Here is a 9,692-nt window from a genome sequence, read left to right on the forward strand (position 1 = left end):
ATATTCGATGCACTTATTTCAAAATTCAAATTTGTCCACATAGGCTGTAGCTTTAAAGATACAGCCATTAGTGCACTAGCTATTACCTTATAGGGCTTATAAATTGTGTTATTTACATGATGCCTACACTAATATATATTATATGTATTTTACGCGTGAAAATCGTAAAAATAGCTGTAGCTAGTACAACGGCAGAACGGGCAAGCCAAGGGCGGGGTACATCAAATAAAATAGCAAATATCATAGAAAACTGTGTAGTAATATATTATCACTAGAACGTGATGTATGATGTTAGTGCTTATTAATAATATAACTTGTTTTCTAAGCTTAAATCCAAGTATTTAACAAAATTAAAACGAAAACAACTGTTTTCCGTTGTCTGTTATTCGAAGCAAACCTTACCGCATATTATATAACTTTGTTGTGAAACAATATAAGTTTCCTAAAACAGTATTGAATAGCGATAGCGTGTTCTTAGGGGGAGTAAAACGTCTCCACACAAATTTATCCCAATATTAAAACATGAAATTTGTTCAATAGACAGTGTAAACAGAATAGGAAAATGTATTTTTACTTTAAGCGATGTGAAATTTTGGTGAATGCATTATTCTGGAAACTATGTAATTACAATTTGGTGTTTTAAACAGTCATTCTACATTTCTACCCGTCCGGATCTTAAATTGTATAGGGTAGTATAACAGCTAACGTGAAGGCATTCGCTTAACTGGGTCGGTATATCATACTGTAGACTGTATAGTGACAACTAGTAAATATGAGTTAGGGAAAAAATGTTAGAGACTTCAAATATATATATTTATTTATTTATTTATTAAAAATATTATATAGTCAATATCTGCCATACAAAATGGTTCGATGCTAATTAGTGGATAATAAATAGATAATTTATTGACTAAGACCGGTTATCAAGAAAACGTAAGCAGTACACACACAATTCGAGTTGAAAATTTTAATTAAAGTGTTCATTAAAGTAATAAAATAATATTTAATTTAATTTTTGAATAACATTTTATTTAAATTTTAACCTGTTATCATATATCGAAGTGTTAAATATTGTATGCAGTCCGACAGAAAAAAAAAATACTTTTAAATATTATAAATGTTTACAGTAAAATAACATTAATCAAGTTAATTATTTTATATTTCGCTGTCTGGATTGTAATCATTTAATTAATATGCTTATACTACTTATTGGATACTTGCATATCGTTTGAACTCTTTTCAGAGAATATAATAAGCTTGAGTCATTAATTAGAATTGATTATGGTAACCCGTAACGTGTAGATTTATAAAGTACTTCGTGTCACTTTTTTTATTCTAAAAGCAAAAATTAGGAATGATGTTCCAAAATGAACGTCCAGTTTGATAAAGCGTGACTATGTTGGTTTTCGGGTCGTAGAAAAACAGTCACGTAAAAGTTCAACTAAAAACTTTTTACAGAACCTAAAGTTTTAAGTAGATTTTCCACTCTTCTCACATACAGATAAATACAATGAGAATGGTGGATGATATTATTGACGCGTCCCGAAGGTTAAAACTTTTTTTTCTATTTTAGAAAATATAAAAGGTATAGTTCACCTAAATACCTTTTTATAAATATATAGATTACCTACATAACGTGCATTAACTATATTCTGTTAGTTTGGGCCCAAAAAACATTTCTTTGTGAATTTTATGAGTGTTTCTTGTCTTGGAAATATTTATAGGCATTCAAAACGTTCTTGTGTACTTTAAACTTTACGGTTACCCCGAGTAAATTACATCAGCATTTATTTATGACTTTATAATACGAAGTATAAAATTTTGATAAAACATTTTTTTTTATTGTTCATGGAAATCACTAAATAAAAAATATAAGCCAAGTAAAATTGAAACAAAGTTCATATAGTTTAGTACACGAGATAATTTGTTAACAGTAAAAGTTAACGAAATCTTCGGATACTGTTAAAAACAATTATTTAAGTACAATATTATAATATAGCATGTATTATACCTACTATTTTATTATATAACCATATTATTATTATGTATACATTTTATTATATAACTCCATAGTGTTATTACACCGAAAACATATACTCTTAAAATTTATATGGCTTTAAAATCGTGATTTTTTAAAACAATTTTGTTTGTAAACCTAGTATTTTGTGAAAAGTCTCTACCTACATAAATATATCATTTCAAAAAGTTAACTAATGAGTGAAACAATATACACGTATATAACTGTATTAACAATATTAAGCGATAAACTGAATGTCTTACCCTCAAAGCGCCATCCGGTCCTGTGCATTGTTTCCATTTACATAAACTTTATATTAAGTCAACATAAAACATCTGATTCTCTTAGAATATGCTTATAGAATTATTAGTCATGTTAATCGGTTAAAATTACATTCTATTGGAATAGTTATAGCCTGAATAATACACAATTAGCTTTGGTAAATAATACTGTACTGTAGTCTGTACTGACACGCTTAGGTACATTGTACAGCATATAAATGCACAAACATAATAATATAATATTCTTGCACATGTATAAACACAAATAATTAAGGACAAATTGGTGCACGTGTGCCGTTTAATAATTAAATTTCCTGTATATACCGTGTAAACAAAATTAATTTGTTTGTATTATTTTTTTTTAAGTGTCCCTAAAAGGTCACCCGTATTATATACATCATAATATATGTTTGAAGGGTGCTTCAGTTAGCAATCTTTTCACTAGTGTATTATATGTGTGTAATGTATATTCTAGTTTTCTTTTCCTGAGTCTTTAGAAAACAATTTAAGTACACGATACAAGTAATAATAATTATTCCACGATACCTCGAGAAGGGTATTCGGGGACGACGCTCCATCGACGTTGAATAGTTTGAACTAATTACATCTATTCAAATATGAACTAGATTATTGAGTATACTCGAATCTTTACTTATTATTCTTCTCTATTTTGTTACACGTTTTTACCTACAAACAAACAAAATTAAGTATATTATGTTACCGTCGGGTTCCCGGGGGACGCACACGAACGAGGATTGCAAGAAATGTGTTTTTAGTTGAGCAGAAATAGCTCAGCACTTTTAAAACACAGATCTCGTGATGCCATGTACAAAGATTAAAGAGAAAAAACCTAATTAAGTTTATTTATTTATTTAAAAAAAAAAAAACTTTTAGTTTTATAACTCTAAATTTGTTGTACAAACTTTTATATTGAAACAAGTTGGTTTAATTAAAATCCAAAATAAAAATTAAAAAAACCAAGACGATGATCTAAACTTCAAAGGGCTGATTAATTATACAGTAATTTTTTTTTTCTATCGGTTTGTAATTTTTTTGTAATGAAGCCCCCTGGCCACTGAACTCATATATTATGAGAAGTCGGTATAGACGACTGTTCATGAAAATGTCCACTAGTGGATGGCCGCCATATTGAGAACAAGTGTTGTTTTTCCATGATCTATCAAATATATTACCGTCTCATCATCACTGAAATAATGGGCCAATTAAAATTTAATACATATACATAAAATGTTAGGTTAGGCGATCATGGACAAAACAATAACTGTTCACAAAATGGCAGCCGCCTATATAGGCAATATGCGTTCCATATTACATTGAGTTCAGTGCTCTTGAACGGTACTCAAGTTAGACCGTCGCGACAAAATAATAATAATACATTTGTATTTTTTTATTATTGGCAGTGTCGTGCACTGATAAAGAACGGCGAAAACCTTTATTCGTCGCCATACCTACTTGCTACTTGACAGCTGACAGGCAGCCTGTCGAAAGCTATTCATATGAGCTGAGACCAACAAAAACGGAAACGTCTCTGTACGATTGTGCACCGTGGCATTTTCGTTTTTACCACAAAGGCCGGAACGCTTTCATCAATCTAATGGGGTTATCTACATTGCTGCTTCGTGCGTGTAGGTATGAAGCATATTATATTTTGTGCTGTATGTACTAAATATTCATAAGTTGTAAATAAAAGCGGTGGAAAAATACAAGTAGCGATGAAACGCGTTAGACAACTAAAATATATTATTATATATTCGACGTTTAAGTGTAATTTACAACCTGTTCTACGGTGAAAACGTATGTTTCCTCGTTGACCGTGTGCTGTAAGCATAATATGCATATTGCTTGTATTCACTTACTTATTCAGGACCGTATTTAAGGGAGGGTTCTGAGGAGCAGTTACCACTTCACTTGCCCCTAGCGGCATTATTTGAAAAAAGTTTAGGGGTGGCAAAATTTTGAAATGGTCAAAATTGTTAACATATTTTATTAGTATGTTCATTTTCAGAGCTCAATTAAATCAACTGAAAACCCTCCTCCTAAAAAAACCATAATAATTCAAACGAGTAAATTTACTTTATCCAAAATATAAAATTTAGAAAATTATATGTATTTGTATACAATGTATTTTATGTGGTTTTAAGCGTTTAACTATCTCTAATTATTTTTTCACATTAAAATTTTTTTTTATATATTTTTTTTTTATAAAAATTTAATGAAATTCTCCGAAAAACTTTTGTAAACCGCTTTTCTAAACACTAGCTACGCCTATTATTTATTAACTTTAAACTTAATCAAGCCCTGTAGGCTTATCAGTTTCTATCTGCGAATATTGAAATAATACTTCTATAATCAACCACCTAATATATAATATACTGTATTAAATATGATACTATTTTGCTTGACTTTTTTAATAATTCAATTATTATGTAGTACCTAAATTAAATAATATTAATTCTAGTGAATTTGTTTAAGTGTAGTCTATTTAATTTTGCATTTTGTAAACTATTACAAAAATAGTTGTAACTTTTGTCTACGTAGAAAATGTATGAACTAATCAAACAAATACCGACTTAAATCATTTAAATTGATTCATTATCTAAATTCATTTTTCGATTATTAACCTAGTCATTGGTCTGTGCATATTCAAAGAAATCGAACAGAGCTTAAGATTACTAATGCTTTGATGCATAAATACTGTCGATTGAACAGAATAAACGCTTTTGGAGTATTTAAAATAAGTTTAAATTAAAATCAATAGTTTCTTATAATAATAATACAAATCAGCCCGAAAAAAGAAATGTTTACCTTTGAGTAAAAAAAAATGTAGATTGGTACTAACTGCGCACGCAATTGCTGAGTGGGTACTTTCTAAAATTAACTTTTTTAGGTCAATATAATTCTATTATAAAATCTTAGTTATAGTAATAATGATCAGTAATCGTATCTATAGCGGACGTGTTCATAGTTTAAATAATATATATATTTGTTTATGTAAATTGTGATAGCATACTTAATACCGTATATGCTCCACGTAGTTAATAGTCATAAATTATTAATAACACTTAACTACTAACAACATTAAATAACGCATTTTATATGGTACAATAAAATTCAAACGTTTTACATTCAAGCTAACAAATTTAAATAAAGCGTTTCGATGCGAACATTTGGATATTATCAAATATTTTCAGTATAAAGGTTTATAAGATTTAGGGTTGATCGGCTGCCAGTAATAACTTGTTGTCGTTGTTTACCATTTGTCGTAATCAAAATACAATGTTTTTCAGTTATCCGTTGACTGTCGATTCATTTACACAGAGCAACTTGAAAATTTAATACGGTCAAAATGTAATTTTCCCTTTAATTCGGTCTCTCCTAATTAAAAAAAAAATTAGATAAAAGATTTTTTAAGAAGATTTCTATATATTTTAGCCCCACACTAAACCTACTTTCAGTCTAATTTTCAAAACTTACGTCCTAAAACTATGCTCAAAAAAAAGAAATAAAGAAAAAGTGTTTGACCCCGGGGAGGGGAGGTTTTCTATTTTTTTTTTTTTTGATTTGTCAAGGTAGAATAATGCTTATTGTTTAATAGTACTAGGTACATCAGCTAAAGAATATTTCATCGGAATATTTCCACAAATTTGAGACTAATTCTCGATTATTTTAAAAAAAAAGTTATAGCGGGTCGTTGGTTAAAATTTAAAAAAAATGTATATTGTTTGGGTTTTTTTCTTGACTTTAAAGGGGGAATGGCAGTAAGTTTTAAATTTTTGGCCTACTAAATCAATTAATATTATTAATAAATCAAAAATAATAATTCAGGTAAGATTTCTGGTCTATAGACCTGTCACATAAAAAAAATGGTTCAGACTTTAAAAAAAAAAAAAAATTACAAACTTCTCAAATCTCTATCGAAGTTAAATATTGAGCTTAATTTTTATAAGTTAAGATTTAATATCAGCTTAATACATTTATATTAATACATATTTACAAAAACCATAATATTGTGACAACCCCACAGTAATTTTTTTTGTATTAAGTAAAAAATAAATAAATTATCCTTAAAAAAAATGTATGCAAAATATGACTATTTTATGTTCAGTTATCTTGGCAGGAAAATATTAGTAATATGTTATTAGATTTGAAAATATCTCATGTATAATTAATTAAGTAATTATAATTTAATTTATTAAACTTGTAATATTTAGGAAACAAATAATTAACATATTTTGTGTCATTAGAATTTGGTTTCCTATCAAACTACATTCTAAAAAAAGCAATACGTTGAACTTTCTCAATTCCCCATCGAAGCCAATATTGTGAAACTTTTTAACTAATGTTCAATATTATACTTTTCAATGAAATATAATTAGAATTTGTTTTTATATATATTATCGGCAGTTGAAATACCTCTCTACGTTAAAAATGTTCAGTAAAAAAAAGAAATTGATAGTAATTTGTTCTAAATTGGTATTAAGTTCAAGCCAGTAAATGATTGTTACACAAAATGTTTAAATTCGTCTTCCGGATAAAACTGTGTTAGTGATTTTCGGTTCTAAACCCACATTTTTTTCTATAAATACACTTCTTAGACATTTTTTAAGTGTTTCTCTGCCATCTGTAATATCTTCTCAAAGTCATCGATTATTTTTGCAATGTCCTAGGTTTTTTAAACATTATGTGAAGATAGTTGAACAAGAAAGCGTGGCTGGCATACGCAATACAAAGAAATCGTTCTTTACGGATATCTGAAGAAAATCTTTAAGACAATTCAGATATTTAGAAGTAGTCTCCATTCTTTTACACTTACACTTATATCTCTTTTGTGCAATCACAATAACCTCTCGACATTAAAGCGTAGTCGTCGTTTGAAAACCAGGCGAGCTTTTTGGATTTTGTGTAGTCTTAATTTTGGTCGCTTGTTTGATGCCGCCGGCAAGTGCTTCTGATCACTCCAGTCGGATGGAAAATGTCCACAGTGACAATACAACAAAAGATAACCGAAAGTAAAAAATTATACACCATCAAATCTCTTATACTAGTAAATATTTCCATTAAAACAAATCTCCGAGTTTGTATCACCATCGAGCAGTCAAGCAAAACAAGATAACGGAATTAAGCGTTCTGAGTTATGAGTGAAGTTAACTGTTTATTGTATAATTATTCATTTTTATCGATACAAAAAAATAACGTTAGCTGTAAATTAAGTAAACCGACTTCATAGAACGCCTCAGAAATGAGTATGCGCGGCGACTTCTTAAGGTTATTATTTTGATAATGCGAAATTTGTGCATTTGAAAGTTGGCGAGGAACAAAATGAGATTATAGTGAAAACGACAAGGTCGAGACAATTAGAAACCCCACAAAGTGGAACATTACCTAATGCTAAATTAAATGGCACGGGGGCGGATAAACAAAAATTACATGACCTAAATCTTGTCTAGATAACATTATGCAGCTATAGAGGGAAAAACAACATGATGTTGATTAAACACAAGTCACATCCGTGACAACGGGGCCGGTAGTAGTACCGGACACCGATAAAAATGAACACTGGGAAGATAGGTACTATCACACAAAACGCGTCGGCCATTTTCTTAGTGGCTATACCACTGTTGTACGTACTTATTATTAGTTGTGTACAGAAATATAATAACATGTAATATTATAAAATACTAAATAGATTTTACAAAACGGCCGTCACTTTTTTCTATTGACATGTCTATCGCTTTCACGATTCAGTGAATACAACAGATATTGGATATTGTCTAACCGCGGCAATACCCTGTTTTATACGGATTTTCTAAGACGCAAAGGGGGAGCATTTGTGGCATACATAATGTTGTTTCGTACACGGAGGCTTTAAAATGCTGGCGGTAGTGACATTAGCAATGCACTCGGCAAAATCGATAGCTGCGGCGCACGAGACTTGTTGCTGTGCGCTGTCTCCGTCCTACCTCATCCCGGCCGCCCTTGTATTAGTGTTTTTACCACCCCCGCGACTACTGTATTTGTGTGTGCGTAAAGGTTGTAAGTGTGTGTATACTCGTGTGTGTATCGAGCTTCTGGCCGCGCACGCTCGGTACGAACACCGCGGCCGACCTCCTCCTCTTGAGATAGCAGAAACGGTAAAGGCCGATAATATTCTGTCTGATGAAATATAAATCAGCTGGATTTGTCCGTCTCGGCGGGAAAAAAAAATAATAATAAAATCCAGCGCATTGCGGGCTCGGACCTAGCCAGACAGTGTAGACGGTATATAGTTACATACAGTCAGAAGTAATAATAATAATTGTAGTATAGTGTAGTAGTTATTAAAACCGAAATTATTTGAGAACAAGGCCCCGCTAAACTGTAGACGGTAAATATAAATATAAAAACATACGCAAAGACCGCAAAATATGTGTTTCTAATGGCGCAGAACAAAACTAAAAACACTTTTATAATTTGTTGGATTTTCCTAGATAGAAAAAAAATTTAGATTACAGTTTTTACAAGTTTTTTAGCTTCGGCGCAATAGCTGAGAAGGTGTATTTGGTTTATAGATGCACGCTAGATCTACTTTATCTAAGTCCCAAGACTACCACTAAAAGAGCATTTCTACCCCTCCCGGGTGAGAGTGTTTACAATAGGTTTTTGTCCAGACAGCAAAAACTTTTGAACGTTTTCCAACAAAAAACTGTTTAATAAAATTTTTCAATTATATTCGCAATAGTTTTTGTCAAGGAATTCAATGTTTCGAAAACGTTATTACAATATTATCATGTACATACTACATCAATACAGTTTTTAAATAAAATATTATAGAAATAATTCCATCTACATAATATCAATTTTTTTTTTAAATATTGTTATTTCAATTGTGTACATTTTTGTGGCATTTCTCTCAATTTCTATGTGAATTTTTTCACATTTTGTTCTAATGAAGTACACTTTATGTAGGATTTTTTATCTATAGAGAAGGGAAAATAATCTACCAGCAGATCTAAATTAACGCAAGTTTTGTTTGTGATAGTTTACATTTTACAGTAATGTACAATTTCTCAATATTTACCTTTTTCGGTAATATTTTATGAAGCGTACCAACTTAAAAACACTTAAATGACAATAACACAGGTGTGTATTTCACTAACTTTCTAAAATTAAAATAATCTAATCAAAATCGTTTTAGCGGAAAAGTATTATAATAACGGAAATGTTTCAATTATATTTCTTTATTTCACATTCACATCAGCAATCAATTATTAACATTAAACATTTTCAAATGTTTTATTCAAATCAAGGGAATTTTATTTATATACTATAAATAAAATACATATGATTCGTAAAATACACCATAATATAGAGTTAACAGCTTTCAGATTACTCTG

Source organism: Adelges cooleyi, unplaced genomic scaffold (genome assembly GCF_023614345.1).
Source record: "Adelges cooleyi isolate 19-005CV unplaced genomic scaffold, UGA_ACOO_1.1 ACOO_flye_CR_arks_rails_tigmint_CR_PRNA_9, whole genome shotgun sequence".
Taxonomy (NCBI): domain Eukaryota; kingdom Metazoa; phylum Arthropoda; class Insecta; order Hemiptera; family Adelgidae; genus Adelges; species Adelges cooleyi.